Source organism: Anoplolepis gracilipes, chromosome 8 (assembly GCF_047496725.1).
Source record: "Anoplolepis gracilipes chromosome 8, ASM4749672v1, whole genome shotgun sequence".
Taxonomy (NCBI): domain Eukaryota; kingdom Metazoa; phylum Arthropoda; class Insecta; order Hymenoptera; family Formicidae; genus Anoplolepis; species Anoplolepis gracilipes.
This window is the reverse complement of record NC_132977.1, coordinates 12620436-12637854: the sequence shown is the minus strand read 5'-3', so window position 1 is coordinate 12637854 and position 17419 is coordinate 12620436. Positions and strand designations below refer to the sequence as shown.

At 33.7% G+C, this 17419-nt stretch overlaps 2 pseudogenes; both read left to right on the top strand.

The window, feature by feature from the left end:
• The first annotated feature begins 14085 nt into the window (after window positions 1–14085).
• Window positions 14086–16519, top strand: LOC140668856 (uncharacterized; annotated as a pseudogene).
• Window positions 16520–16577: 58 nt separating this feature from the next.
• Window positions 16578–17162, top strand: LOC140668855 (uncharacterized; annotated as a pseudogene).
• Window positions 17163–17419: the final 257 nt, after the last annotated feature.

Here is a 17419-nt window from a genome sequence, read left to right as displayed (position 1 = left end):
CCTCGAAACTATAAAACTTTTGTCTCTGAAACATTTTTCTCTAAAATGCTTTGTTTCCAAAATAATTGCCTGCGTTGATTAAAATAACTCATCCTGTATACAGATGTATGGACAAATAAATGTAGGAAAAAACAGAAAAGAATATAAGTCAGTGAGTAAAAAATCCGTATAAATGTAATAAAACAATAAATTAATCATTTGAGTGCTTCTAAACGTAGAAATTTTGAAAAGGAAGGATAGTAGTCTATACTTTATTTGTTATGTATGTGCTGTATATGCATTATACATAATCTGTATGCATACGTATAGCTATGTATATGTCACTGTGATTCTGAATTATGGTTAAATAGAATTTACTGGTAAAGATTTTTCAAATCAACTTTGGAAAAAGTCCAAAAATATTCAAAACAGTCTTTAGAGTTTTATAAATGTTGATAGATGTTAGTATTTACTTAGAATTAGTAAAAGTCGAGATTATTTTCTTATGTTTGAATGTTCTAAATATGTTTTTTCTGTTTCTTATACAAAATTGAATAAATAGAGTGATAATAAAAAAACAAAAAAGTAGTGAAAACATTTTTTTCTCATAAAAGTTATAAAAGTTAAATTTTGTTATAAAAATAAACATATCGATAAATTGATACTTTTTCTTAAATTAATGAAAAGAAAATTTAGCTCACTTTTATATTGTCTAATCTTTTATATTGTCAGAATTACACATTTACTACTTATTGCGACATGATCTCTGCTACTATGATATTTATTCAATTTTGTATAAGAAACAGAAAAAACATATTTAGAACACTCAAACACAAGAAAATAATCTTGACTTTTACTAATTCTAAGTAAATACTAACATCTATCAACATTTATAAAACTCTAAAGACTGTTTTGAATATTTTTGGACTTTTTTCAAAGCTGGTGAATTTCTAGGTTTAGCTGAAATTCGAGATTTTATAGTAACATATAACAAAAATTTTATAATATATTTGTAAATATTTTAATATTTTCATAATATACTTTATATTTTATTTATATTTTTTATTTAGGAATTGTTTTAAAGATATAATTTATAAAAAAGAAAGTATTGAATAATTTTCATAGTAACTCTCTCACTAGTAATATTTTAATGGATTTTATGGAAGCCAAATTACAAAATATTATCGTTTTCAAATAATACAAGTTATCACTCAAAAGGTATAATTAATGACGTTTAAAAATCTGTATTGTGTAATAACAGTATTTGGATTTTTAGATCAATGAACATTTTAAGAACACTGCAGCATTATTTGATTATTTTATTAATTTGACAATTTTTATTGAGAATAAAGAATTTTGCACTTTATAAAAGTAAGAGTGATAAATAGAACATAGTACTATCTATATATATTTTTTGTTATTTATATATAACTCATGGATCAAAACTTTCGATCGAAAATGTAAATTTATTGGAAAATAAAGAAATCGCTCTCTGAGTAATGAAATCTGTTTCATTCGAAAACGATATGACATCTAATAACATAAATTAATGTTAAAACAATTCCTTTTAAATATCAATAGAAATACTAACCTTTTCATCCAGCCTTTCTTGAAGGAAACTCTTGGTTGGCCGAGATGTAAATGTTTTGCATCATGCATTCGACCCATGTCTCCACAAATAACTACACTCACTACACTAAATAATACACTAATATGTAACACGTAATTACACACTAAAGTTTTTATCAGTTCGTTATAACGAGTGATTTCGACTCTCTTTGTTATTGTACGCTTGTCAGTACACACAAGAGTGATTGTCCGCGCACTGGATCATATGACATGTGCGCGTATACGCATGAGCGTACGACTCGACTAACTCGGCGGTACACATGACTGATATTTCTCTCTCTCTCTCTCTCTCTCTCTCTCTCTCTCTCTCTCTCTCTTTCTTTTGAAATATAATAGTTTTACTTGACTTAGGAGATTAATTTTTTGTTATGTCATTATTTCGATTATGAATATTATATCGTACATAGTAATACATATTGAGAACATAAATATAACTGTATTTAGTGAATTCGAGTTCTCCGTACACTGGCTTTTCTTTTTTTTAACCGCTATATTTTTTTACAAGTTTATTACATTTATTATTTTAGTATTACTTTTATTATTCTTTATAACAAACAATAATAATATTTTATTAGTATAGCACCATAATAACACTATATATTGCTATATACTAATAAAACAGTTTTATTATCCTCAACCTCTCCTATGAAATGCACTATGACTTATTCAAAAATTTATTTCGGAATTCATGTCATTTTCTTGTGAGCACATGAAATTTCTTCTAAACATAAAATATAAAATATAAAATAATTATATTTGTGTTCTCAATATACTACTATGTACGATATAATATTCATCATGAAATAATAATATAACAAAAAAACAACCTAAGAGATAATAAGCAAATAGAGTCAAGCTCTGTAATTAGTGAGCATATAATCATTTAATATAAAGTAAAAATTAAACTGTCTTAAAATCTAGAGAAATTAGACGCATGAAATCCTAATTCATAATTAAAAATGCGAAAGTTTTAACCAATTTTTTTTTGGCTCTCTTTAGCATAAATATAAATAAAATAATACATTACTAATATCGCAGAAAGTTCATGGTTTCTGATAACATAGAATAACTGTGATATTGTGTTGTTAAAATTATACTATTACTTATTCTCAGGATCGAACATACTAGGGAGGAGAGTGCTTAATATTATGCTGAAGAGAGCCAAAAAAAATTGGTTGAAACTTTCGCATTTTTAATTATGAATTAGGATTTCATGCGTCTAATTTCTCTAAATTTTAAAATAGTTTAATTTTTACTTTATATTTAATGATTATATGCTCACTAATTACAGAACTTGGCTCCTATTTGCTTATTATCCCTTAGTTTGTTATTCTCACAGAGCCTCTCACATTCGTTTTGTATAACAAAAAATAATTAATATGTAAATCAAGTAAAACTTATTATATTTCAAAAGAAAGAGAGAAAGAGAGAGAGAGAGGGGGAGGGAGAGAAAGAGGGAGGGGGAGGGAGAAGGAGGGAGGGAGAGAGAGAGTGAAAGAGGGAGGGAGGGAGGGAGGGAGGAAGGAGGTGAGAGAGGGGAGAGAGAGAGAGAGAGAGACGCGTTAGTTTGTTTAGACTTACGCGATAATCATATATATAATATATATGTATATATGTATATACATACGTATATGGATATAAATCATAAGTTATAATCTAAAGTATAAAATGTAAACGGCGATAGAGAGCAAAAATGTGTCCTGACTAAGGTAAATACACTCAATCTATGATAAAATAAATAACAAAGTTTGAGTATAATGGATTATTCATCAACTAATCTTACATAAATCATAACATGTTCAAGTAATAAATCACTTACAAAAAATTTTTTTGAAAAATCGCAACCCGCAAATTTACAAAATCGGAGATATTATAAAAGTATAGAATTAATTATTTAAAATGCGGACGTTTCGAGCTTAATTTTGAGTCTTCTTCAGCGCTATGATTACATACAATAATAGGAATTTTTATGGACCGAGAAATATAAACAATAAATTAAATATAAAGATGTAGTTAAGCTATCAACTTAATTATTCTGGATCGTCTCTGAAGAGTGTTTTTATAATGATTTTGGCAGTCACCATAAGTCAACTTTACATAAAAAATCACTAACCTGGTAATATTGCATAAGAATAAGCAGTGACCGTTAAAATCTGTGAAAATATTGAAGTCTTTCATGTAAAACGAAATAAAACACTCTGTATTATCACTATTCGATATATGTTAGGAAGTCACTCACTCTCATACGATATTCTGTGACGGTTGATAATAATTAGTTAACTCAAATCGGTGTACTGCGGAGGACGTTTGTATAATGTCAAAAAACGGTGCGAGTTTCGTGTTTATATAATGTTATTCCCACCACTATATTTTTGAAAGAGTGTTGACAATATCTTCATAGACACTCGGTAGATTTTCTGTGTCCGTTTGTAAATTCAGCCCATTCCTTTGTCTTTTTATAAATAGCATCTCAGAGATAAGCCCCTTAGTATAAAATAAAGCCTCATCTAGTACCCTAAGTTTTCCCAGTCAAAATCATGTTCAAATCTCTTCTGTGATTAGTTATTACCGAGTTCGTATTCGTATTAAGATGTCTTTTATGTTCATTAATTCTGGTTTTTAACTTCCGGGATGTTTGGCCAACATATGAGGTATCACAATGGCTACAGTTAATTTTATATATGACATTGGTTTTTAAATCTGTTGATATGATGTCTTTGTGAGCTCTAATTAATTTATTCATTTTATTAAGACTGAACTGTGCGAGTTTCAAACTAGAATTTTTTGTTAAACAATTGAATTTCTCCGTTAAACCTTGTATATAAGGGAGCGTGAAATAAACTGGCTTCGCTTCATTTGGGGTGTCACTTGTGAGAATTTTTTTGTTAATGATAGTTTTTAATCGTAACCCAATGACATCAAATATCAGTTTTAAGGGGTAATTATTATCTAAAAGAATTCTGATGATCTTGTCTAAATTTTTTCTGTGATATCTGGGGTTTGAAAGGAAAATTACTTTGTTAACTAATCCGATGATTGTGCCCCTCTTTTGGTGGAGTGGGTGGTGCGAGAAGTAATTTAGGTATCTCCCTGAAAACGTGGGTTTGTGATACCAATCGAATGTTAAAATATTATTTTCTGTCATGAATGTGATGTCAAGGAAATTAATTTTATGATCTTTCTCTACCTTAATAGTGAACTGTAATCTATCATGTTGTGAATTGAACGTATTAAGTGTTTCGTCAATAGCGTCGGAGGGAACAGCCATAATTATGTCATCTACAAATCTGAAGTAAAATGGAGGAATAAATTGTAATGTGTTCAATGCTTTACTCTCTAAGTCCTGTAAAACTATGTCCGCTATGATAGGAGATAATGGTGAACCCATGGGAGTCCCAAATGTTTGTCTGTATATAACGTTATTAAATGTAAAATACGTGTAGTTTAAAATCATCTTAATACCATTCAAAAACTCTGCCTCGGACAATTCACAGTTATTGCTGAAATATTCCCATCTATGTGAAATGCTGTCAAGCACTAAATTTGTAGGTATGTTTGTGAAAAGTGAGATCACGTCTAAAGAAACAAATTTAAAATCTTCATCTAAGTGAGTGTTATTCAACTTATTGACAATATTATAACTATTCTTCACATAGCTAGGAGGCGTCAGAAAATTCTTGACCATGAGCCTGTGTAAATAAATGCCTAAGGAGTATAGTGGGCTATTTATAGAAGAAACTATTAATCTGTAAGGTGTATTCGATTTATGTATTTTTGGCAAACCATATGCACGTGGTAATGTGTAAATAGTCTATAAATAGTAAGGATTTATACGTAGCAGTGGAAATGTGTCCTTTGTTCTTCCATCTGATTAATAGGTCCCTAAGATCTGAAATTAATCTCTTTATCGGGTCTTTTTTGACTATTATGTATGTCGTTTCATCTCCAAGTAAATTCTCTATTTTAGTAATATACTCATTTTTATCGAGAGCTACCATTACATTTTCCTTATCCGCTCTAGTGAGAATTATATTTTTGTTGTTATTTAGAAATTGTTTTGTGGAGGAATATAAACTAATTAACCAATCGTCTGACCTATTTTTTGGATAAACGTAAGAAGGGATGGTTTTAATGATATCTCTGGAAAAACCTCTCATGTGTATTCTCTCTTCTACAGGAAGTTTATTAATGCTATTCTCAATATTTTTTATGAATTCTATCATTAATGTCGTTTTGTTAGTAAAAGGGAGACTAAAATTACCTCCTAACTGTAAAATACATTGTATATCTTGGGGTATAGGTGTTCTTGAGAGATTGATAAACCACTTATCTTTGATTTCATCCAAACTAGGTTGTATGTTTATATAATTCTCGGATTCTATGAATTATCTTATTTTTCTGTCTATTGTTATGGGGATTATTTTGCAGAGAGAGGCTATAATTCGTTCGAGTTCCTTGGTAAACATTGGTGACATTGTGGTTTTGAGAACAATAATAGTGAATAGGTTTAATATTGTCTATTGTCCTTTGTTTCGTCAACATGAACTTGAACTTTTTATCAAATCTCTGATTTTGTTTTTTGAAAAATGAAAACAATGGTCGACTCTATCAAAGAACTGATTACAAATAACCATTAGTAAAGCCTCATATATCTCCCTTGAAATATAGAAAATTCTATCAAAGGATCTTCTTAAAATTGAGTACGAATCTCTGAGTTCAATGCTTAATAGTCTTTTAAAAAATGAGTTTTTCGCTCTGTTAAATTTAAGTAATGATCTGCTGTTATTCAAATTACATTTAAATTTCGATAATAATCCATCTATGTGCGGTGGGAATACATTATGAGTTATACAATTTTTAAAGAATTTTATCCTGATTTTGTGTAATATAATGTGTCGTCTGAGACCGATCCATGACTTAAGTAATTTGACAGTCCTATAATTGAATCTATGCTTAATATAACCAAAAAATGTACAATTATCATCACGCATTTTACAGCCTGCGCACCAATAAATAAATAAATAAATTCAGTGCTCTCTTAAATATAAACTAAAGTATAAAATGTAAACGGCGATAGAGAGCAAAAATGTATCCTGACTATATTATAAGTTATAATCTTCTAAAAATGGAAGTTTCTAAAGATGGCAGTTATTAACATATTATTAGTTTATTAATAGTATTAACAAAATGTTTGGTACACAATTTTTGATATGTTTTCATAATTAAAAAAAATTTTCAAAAAAATTGCAAAATATACGATCGCCTGACATCGTACAGGCAGTGCGGGCATATATGTACCCTGGTGCTGCAGACCGCAACGACCATGTATGTACTCTCATAGTACAGTGAAAGATGGAGGAGGAGGGGGGGATCGTTATCGATCTCGTGCTCGTCACGAACGACGTCATCGCCGTCGATCTCGTGTCCGTAGGAAGCAGCGATCGTCGCCGAAAAGTCGCCTTCCCTTCCCTGATCTTTTCCAAACCCTTCAACCACTCCTCCTCCTGCCCCCCAACATTTCCTTCACTACTTCCTGCCACCTCCTCCCGTCCCTCCAATCTCCACATTCCTCCCATGCATGTTCCCATGTTTCTTCACCCCATCCACACATTCTACATTTTTTCCCTGACTCATCTTCCCAATATCTGCCCCCCTTCATCTCATTCCCGAATCTATACCTCGCCAATCTCATCCACCTACTTTCTCCCCAATTTTTCTTTAAATATTCCGGTACCCCCTTCCCTTTAACCACCCCGTACCATTTATTAAATTTTGATTCCCTAATCATTTCCTAGCTTTCCTTCCTTTGCTTCCTTATTTCCCTCTCATATATGTCTTCCCCTCTCATACCTCCCTCATCCCTCAAACCTTCCGCCTCCTCCAATCTCCATCCTCTTCCTTCCCAAAATTTTTTTCTTTCTTCTTCCCATCCATTCCCTGCTCTTCCCCTTCTTGCCTTCTCCCTCATTTCCCTCAAACATTCTCCTGCTAGGACTCCCCCCTCCCCTCCTCTAGCCTTCTTTCGTACTTTCAAGCCCTCATCCCTGCCGTACCCTTCAGCAAATCCTTCTGAAATTCCTCTCTTACCATATACCCCGGTACACTCCTTCCTACCCCTACCATCCACCTCAGGTATCTATCCTGTATTCTTTTAATTTCCTTCCTTTCCCCCCACCCCCATATCTCTACCCCATAACTCACCACCGGCCATACCAACCTGTCAAATAACCATAACCTCCTGCTCCAATCTTTCCCAAACTTCCATTTCCCTAACCCCCAAATTTGTCCTAAAGTTGCTGCCGTCTTCCTCACTCTCTTCTTCACCTGTCTATCCTGTTTCCTATTACTCCTTATTACATACTCCAAGTAACTGAATTCCCTCACCTCCTCTACTTTCTTCCCTTTCCATTTCCATTCTATTTTTTTCCATCTTCCTCCCCCCTTTCTACACCTCATAATCTTTGTCTTCCCCACGTTTAACTCCAAGCCTTCCTATCCAGATACTTTTCTAACTCCTTCATCATCTCTATCATTTTTTCTTCACTCTCCGCCAGCATTACAATATCATCCGCGTACGCCAGCGAACATACCCTCCTTCCTAGCCTCACCCCTTCCCATCCCTTACTTCCTAACTCTTCGTTTAAGTCCGCCAGAAGAATTGTGAACAACGTCGGATTCAACGGACATCCCTGCCTCACCCACCTTACTGTCCAAAATCTCTCACCCTCTCTGTCTTCCACCCTCACCTTGCTAATTGTTTCCCTCAACACCTCGTCACACCTCTCTATCAAACCCTCCCTTACTCCTCTTTTTCTCATCATATCCACTAGAACACTTCTATCCACCAAATCAAACGCTGCCTTCATATCTACAAACAATAATACTAAGCCCTCCGCCTCCCCTATCTGTCTATTTACCAAGTAATTTAACACGTAAATATTGTCCACCGTCCCCATCCCTCTTCTAAACCCCGTTTGACTCGGCGGCAATACATTTCTTTCCTCCATCTCTATTCTCAGCCTCTCCGCCAGTACTGCCACATATATTTTGTACGCCGTCTGCGTTAACGTAATTCCCCTATACTCTTCCACCCTTTCCCTTTTTAACAATAGGAACTACTATCCCGTCCCTCCAATCTCCCGGCCAACCCTCCCCCTTCCATACTCTCCTGCATATCTCAAATATCCACTCTTCTACTTCCTTCCCTCCATATCTCCATACCTCATTTGGAATCCCATCACCCCCTGTCGCTTTCTCGTCCTTCAGTTTTTTGATCACTCTCCTTACCTCCTCCTTATTCATTTCCTCCTCCATCCCCTCTCCTTCTCCCCTCTCATTCCTCTCATTACCCTTTCTACTCTCCCATTCTACTCCATTCCAGTAGTTCTCTAAAATACCTATCTCATTCTCCTATCTCTATGCTATCATTCACCCTCATTCTCCTTTTTCTTTCTCTATTCAATATTTTCCACACCTGTCCTTCCAATTTCATCCCTTCTATCTCCTTCATCCACCTTTCTTTCTCGTACCTTTTCTTCTCTTCACATAATAATGCATACCTCCTCTTTTCCTCTCTATATCTACTCCCATCCTCTCTCCCTTTCCTCCATCTCCTAAGTTCTTTCCACACCTTCTTCTTTCCCTCTCTACATTCCTCATCCCACCAACCTCTTTTTTTCTTTTCCTTCCCCATCTTCTCCAGCGTCTCTTTCTCTTTTTCTCTCAATTCCTCCCAATTTCCCTCCACTCCTTTTCCTTGTCCTCCTTTCTCCCCTTCTTCTCCTAAACATTCTCCTAAAATCCCTCGTCCCCTCTTCTGTCCAAACTCCCCTTCCTCATCCTCTTCCTCTTCTTTCCCTTTCCTCTTTTCTCCTTTCCTGAACCTCCCTTCCTTTCTCTATCCATACTACTACTGGCTGATGATCCGAATCTATTTTTTCTTCCACTACCAACCTTCTTACTTCCTTCCTTGTCCTCTCGTCTCCTATCACATAGTCAATAACCGATTCACCTCTCCCCTCTGTATACGTTAATTCCCCTTCCTCATCCCCTCTTATATCTCCATTAAAAATTCCCCATCCCTGCTCTTCAAGAAACCTACACAAAATTTTTCCGTCTTTATCAATTGTTTTATCTTTGGACCTTCTCCTATCCCCCTCATCCTCCTCCCCTTTCTCCTCCCTCACCCTTCCTCCCGCCCTGCTCGTCTTTGCATTAAAGTCCCCCCCTACCAACACCCTTATCTCTTCTCCTTCCTCTTCCATCCATTCTCTTAAATACTCCATTTCTCTCTCTAAATTCTTATTAACATATATCCCTATTACTCTCTACCACATCCCTTTCAACCATACCTTAACCATCATTATTCCCTCCTTTCTTTCTTCTTCCTTCCTTTCCTTTCTTTTAATTCCTCTTCTCACCCCCATTTTCATTCCCCCTTTCGCTCTTCCCTTTTTATGCTCTCTAACTGCCTCTTGTATCTCTCAAACGTAATTCTTTGGCATCCTACCCTTTATCCTCTCCCATCCTTTTTTATCCATCCACGTCTCACATAACACCATTATATCCTGACCACTTAATTCTCTCCAAAAATCCTCATCCTTATTCATCAGACCTGCCACATTCTAAAAAGCTAACTTATACACCTCCTCTCCCTTCTTTTTCACCTTCTTCCTTTCTTTCCTCTTTTCTTCTCCCTCCTCCATTTCATCCACACCATCCCCTCTCACTTCTACTCCTACTTCCTCCCTCCTACCCTTCTCTTTTCCTCCTTTTCCACCCTCTATTGCCCTTTCCTTTCTTCCCCCTTCTCTCCCTCTCAAAACCTCCCGCTACACTCTTTCAACTTTTCTTCATCATCCCAATACCACCAAGCCTTATCAATCCAAATTTTATCAAATCTAATTCTCACTATTTTCCCTTCTTCTTCCTCCTTCATCGCAATCTGTCTTAAATTCCATTTCATCTTTCTCTCTCTAAACGTCAAATCCTCTAAACATCTATCCATACATCCGTCTCTCGTAATCTACTTTTATTCTCCATAATTCTCCTTTTTATTTCCTCTGTCTTCAAAGTCACCACTATCATCTCACCTTTATCCTCCCTTTTCGTATTTATCCTCCTCATCCCCTCAATTTCTACTTCTCCCCTAAATCGCTTCCTAACTTATTTAACTTCTCTTTCACATCCCCCTCTCCCTTTATTCCCTTTGTTGTGCCTCCAGGAGGGGGCACAGGATTTTTCGGGATTCGTTCAGGGAAGGCCGGGGATACGGCGGGCAGTGGCCTCCTTTTATTTTAATAATATTTTTTAATTGCTTGCTTTCTTCGTTTTTATAATAAATAACAGTTAAATAAAATCAATGGGTTGGTATTTTGTCACTGCTCCCAGCGTACGTATTTACACTCGTGTGTATTATCGGTTAAAGGGAGAGAGCGGTATCTCTCGTATACTCTGTCGTACAGGTAGTCTGATACGCGTCGGCTTATCTCAGGCGCGCGTATATCTCTTAGTTATTCGTGTATCTCGTACTATTTAATAACTGTCCGTGACGATTATTCCTCTTTAGGATCTGATCAACGACTGCCCGTCGCTTCATCGCGGCGGGTGCTGAGCTTCCCTCCGAACTGCATGGTTTTTCGAAGAGGGTCCCTTAGCAATATGACCAAATATGGTTATGTTGCTGAATTCGCGTTTTAGTGCAGGCGAGGAAGTTCAAAGTCGAATTTCCTCGCTTGTACTTTTAGCAATTCGGCGACACCTTTCCGGTGCGTCTCCGAGAGCGCTTTCCGGTTTCGCGTTCGCGCTTGGTCTCGGGCACGCGTGGCTCGCTGCGTCAGCGGCTCGCGCGATTATCGCTTCGCTCACGATGCATTCCTGCATCAATATTATATGTATATATATATATTCATTAAATCTGTAGCCTTTTCTGGGGCTATAACAATATATATATATATTTTTTTTTTCATCATTACTTTTAATAGAAAACTATAAATTGTAGAATATGGCTTAAAAGATTTCTTTTCTTCAACATTCTGAAAAATTTGTTTCAGCCAGGAAATTCAAGAAAGTCAAGTTCTGAATGACCCACAAAAAGAAGGTGACGATGTTTCAGAAGAAAAAGTATGCGAAGGTACAGTGGAACAATGTAGCAAAATTTCACATGAAGAATCCTGTCATATTTTAGAAGAAAAATCATGCGAGACCTCGAAAAAAGATACAAGGGATGTATGCTTATTTTGTAATATGCTTCGAAAAAAAGTTAAAAATCGGTTTTATAATAACTGCCAATAAGTCAACTATTGATATTTTAACTTCCAATGCTACAGTATTAAATGATATAGATTTGTTAAGAAGTATTGAAAACTCACATGCAGAAAATCAATATATTAAATATCATAAGCTTTGTAAAGTGCAATATGAAAATAAATGCGCGTCACATGTTACGGCACAGTGTGAGAAAAGAGAGTGGTATCACAAACGGGATATTCATAATCTCGCTTATCAGAAACTTTCTTCTTTTATTAATGAAAATATTGTTTTCAAACGACGCTTATTTTTTTAATTTTCTCAAAACTTTGTACAATAATCACTTATCAAAAGAATACGCAAAATTGAGCGGTACTTCTGAAACAATATTTAGCACGCGTCACTTGGAGGAAAGAATACTTAAGACATTTAAGAAAAAAATTAGTTAATAAATAAGTTAAAAACGGCAATAGAGAGCAAAAATTAAGTCGTGTTAAACGAGTTAGGTCTTAATTAAACAATCATATAATAATTAAAACACAATAATAAGGTATATTATAGATAATATCAGAAATGACAATAATTATTACATATGTCGCATAATCTTCAATAATAAAATTACTAATAGCGGTGTTCTATATCGCATTATCATAACGCAAATCAATCCTCATATCAAAAATTACAAATGTTAAGAGAATCTTTATATCGCATTTACGTAACTCTACTCATACGAAGATATTAAACCGACAAATGTTAACAAGAAATTACAATTCAATAATATAATTATTTGGATGCGTACGTTTCGAGCTCAATCTTTGAGTCTTCATCAGCGCAAAAATTAAATCACAAATATAAAAATTTATAAATTAAATAAGAATATTTAATAATGTGTTATGAGTATAAATGTAAAACGCTGTTGTCTTAGTTGTGTGAACCTACTCCGATAGATGTTTATTAGACGAACATAGTCAACAACAAAAGAAACCACTGACCTGATAATATTGTGTGTGAATATCAATGTTCGTTGATATCTGTAAGAATGGGTGATGTTTTTAATATAATTAATTAAATTATGTATTGATGATCACTGTTCAAAAACTGTTATAAAGCTCACTCACTCTTTAACAATATTAGTGACGGTTGGTGAACAAATTGTTGACTCGTGTACTGTGGAGTTCGATCATAAATGTCAAGGTATACTACAAGTTATATGTTTATATGTAATGTTTTCCCACCACTAAATTTTAGGAAGAGCGCCAACAATATCGTGATAGACAGCTGGTAAATTATCCGTATCAATTTGTAAATTTAGACCTTTCTTTTGTCTTTTGATAAATAGCATCTCAGAGATTAGTCTTTTAGTATAATATGGAGCCTCATCAAGTATTTTGACGTTATCCCAGTCAAAATCATGGTTAAGCTCCCTTCTATGATTAGTAATTACAGAGTTTGTGTTAGTATTGTGGTGTATATGTCTTTTATGCTCTGTGATTTTAGTTTTTAACTTTCGGGATGTTTGACCAAGATATGAGGCCTCACATTGGTTGCAATTAATTTTGTACACGACGTTCGTTTTTAATTCAAATGGTGTCTTTGTGAGTTCTAATTATTTTATTTAATTTGTTTATGCTATAATATGCGAGTTTCACTCTCGAATTTTTAGTTATATCCCTGAATTTATCTGTTATTCCCTGTATATATGGAATCGTGAAATAAACCGGTTTCACAGCTTTTGGTGTGTCATTAATAAGAATCTTATTGTTAATAATAGAATTTAAACGTGACTGGATGACATTAAAAATTAGTTTTAATGGATAATTGTTGTTTAACAGAATTCTGATAATCAAATCGAAATTTTTGACGTGATATTTGGGATTTGAGAGAAAGACTGTTCTGTCCACTAAACCAATAATTGTATCCTTTTTTTGTTGGAGTGGGTGGTGTGAGAAATAGTTTAGATATCTTCCTGAATATGTGGGTTTGTAGTACCAGTCAAATATTAAAATATTGTTTTCAGTCATGAATGTTAAGTCAAGGAAATTAATTCTATTATCCTTCTCTATTTCTATAGTGAATTGTAATCTGTCATGTTGAGAATTAAAATTATTAAGTGTGTAATGTATAGAGTCAGAGGATACAGCCATGATTATGTCATCCACAAATCTAAAATAAAACTGGGGATTGAAATATAACGTGTTCAAAGCTTTCGTCTCTAAGTCTTGCATAACTATGTCAGCTATAATGGGTGATAATGGTGAGCCCATAGGAGTTCCGAATGTTTGTCTATATGTGACTTTATTAAATGTAAAATACGTACAGTTTAAAATCATCCTGATCCCATTTAAAAACTCTGCTTCGGTAAAATCACAGTTATTATTAAAAATTGCCATCTATTTGAAATGCTGTCAAGCGCCAGATTTAAAGGAATGTTAGTGAAAAGTGAAGCCACATCTAACGAAATAAATTTCATATCTTCATCTATGTGGGTGTTATTCAACCTATTAACAATGTCATAGCTATTCTTCACAAAACTAGGAGACTTCGGAAAATTATTAACCATGAGCTTATGTAAAAAAACGGCTAACGAGTGTAGTGGGCTGTTTATGGAAGATACTATTAGTCTGTATGGTGTGTTTGGTTTATGAATTTTTGGCAACCCATAAGCCCGTAGTAATGTGCCATCTGTGAATAATAGGGATTTATATGTGGCATTGGAGATGTATCGGCAGTTCTTCCATCTAACTAATAGTTCCTTAAGATTAGAGATTAATTTATTTATCGGATTTTTCTTCACTGTTGTGTATGTATGTCGTTTCGTCTGTAAGTAAAGTTTCTACTTTGTTAATATAATCATTTTTGTCGAGGGCTACTGTCACGTTTCCTTTATCAGCTCTAGTAAGAATTACATTGTTATTGTTTTTCAGAAATTGTATTGTAGTAGAATGTGTATTAATTAACCAATCATCTGCTTCATTTTTTGGGTATGTGTGAGAAGGAATAGTTTTTATGATGTTTTTATGATAATTAAGACCTAACTCGTTTAACACGACTTAATTTTTGCTCTCTATTGCCGTTTTTAACTTATTTATTAACTTATATTTAAGAGAGCACTGACTTTATTATTTATTGTTTTATTTAAAAAAATTAGTATTATATCATTTAACAAAAAAAAGATCGTTAAACCATAGGCTAGTGTTCTTTTGCACGATGATATAACTGAACTTGAAAAGCAGGATATTGTACAGCAACAATTATTTTAAGAGACGAAATTATGAATATAAAACCAAATAAATTAATATCAATTAACAACTAATGATTTAATTAAAGGTGAATGCACAGTGCCAAATACTGTTAATGATTTTTTTTAACATGTCTGAGTGGCCCAAATTATCGTCATAAAGGAAGTAGTTATTGTCGCAGATTAAGCATCTCTTTTTCAGAAGATATGATTTTTGCTATTACCATGGCAAAATAAAAACATTTAAGCATATCACTTTAGGTATGATGTTGAAAGGATTAACCACACACACAAGCAATAGCAGAAAAATAATTAATATTCTTAATAGATTTGGCCATTGCTGCAGCTACAGTGTTTTAGAAGAATTAGAAACCGAAGTCACTTTTTCGTGTACTGACCGATTTGATGTTTGTCCAGAGGATACGCTTGCCTAATTTATGCACAGGACTAGCTTTTAATAATTTTGACAGATTTGTAGACACGGCATTAGCCAAAGATACATTGCATGATACCGTCGGTATAATTTTCCAAGATAATGGAAACAACACTGCTCATGAAAGCGAACATATTGATTGTGAGAGAGACGTTAGTGAAGTTGATGATAACGAAAGAGAATCTGGTCCGAGCTCAAGAAAGAGGAGACGTACTTTCGATATGATTACACAGGAATTAGAAATACGAAAAAAACCTAAGCTAACAATAAATTTATTATCCATTGCGCTCATCGGTTCCATCTAATCTTAAATCATTACAGCGCATTAATTTTACATGGATGTTATCGCATTCGCTACAAATACCGGACACACCCATGTGGGTAGGATTCAATAACTTGATTTATGACGATATTACAAGTAAACAAAAGATTTCATACTTAACTACGATAAACTTATCGCCTACGAATACATCAGTTGTAAAACATACGATGCTCCAAGGTTTACAAGTCGCTGAAGAATGTCGTGAAACTTATATGCAGATTATATACGATCTTGCGATCGCAAAAATAGCGCTTCAAATTCAGTGCACAGAGAAGCCACAATTCGACAGATTATTTATTCATTTAGGACAATTTCATGTAATGATGGCTTTTTTTAAAGCAGTAGATAAATTTATTAACAATTGTGGTATTACCAATATTATGGTGGATACAGAAATGCTTGTCAGCGGTTCTGTTAATGGTTTTATTAGGCAAACATTTTAACAGATGCAAACGTTTACATCCCGTAATATCCTTAGTCATGCAAATTTTACTTTTTGAAAGATTTATGGATACGAATAATTTGCAAATAAATGAAGAAACAATCATGTATTTGAAAGCATTTCAGAAACAAAAATCGGCGAATCCTAGTATTGAAGATAAAAAAATAATAGAATTATTTGAAATAGTGTGAATAAATTAAATAATTTTGGCTAGTCAGGTCGTTTTAATTAACCCATCATTTATAATTAAATACTAGCGACTTTAATACCTAACTTATAAAATTACTCTCGTTATTTAATTAAATATCACGATAATTTATTAAATATTGACAAATTTCATCCTGGCCTGCGGCAACAATTTGAAAGAGGTTCTTTTGGCATTAAAAAAACTGATAAAGCGTTCTCCAGATAGCCAATTAATTTAACTTTGGAGCAAACGATAAACGTGGATGCTGCGAATAAATTGACTGGCATCATTCACACGAGCAATTCTATCTCTGCACGACAACGTTGGTGTAAAAGTCACACTATGAGATCAAAAATAATTAGCCATGTTATGGAACAATCAGGTTTAAGAAAATCTCAGGATATAACTGCAGCCTTGCAAAAACACAAAATAAAAAATAGTACAATTCAGCTACATAATTTATTAGCAATATACGACAAAATATCAATCCTTTTGCAACAGATCTCAATAAGGATTACCTAATCAATTTCCACTGGTCAAGCAGCAGATGAAAAAATAATAGATTTTTTACTTAATATTAAGAATAATGGAGATAAACAGCGTAGAAAATTTATTGATGAGTGTTCTCGAGATCCAAACAAATTCGAAAGTACTATAAAAAAACAAAATTTTTACTTTTGCTGACATGTTAAAAAAAAGAAAGTCAATGTTGCTAATGGAAAAGTTGTAAAAGTTCGTATGCAGCGAGATTTATTCGGACAACTGCTAAGTATTTCTCTTAAAAAAACTTTGGATATTGATAATGTTTTAAAATATCCATTGACACCTGTACCACTTGTGCCACCTGAATGGAACGATGTACAAGACGAATAAATCGGCCTTATTAAAATTGCTCGAGCGTCAAATTGATAGTGAACCACCGCAGACAATAGATATAATGA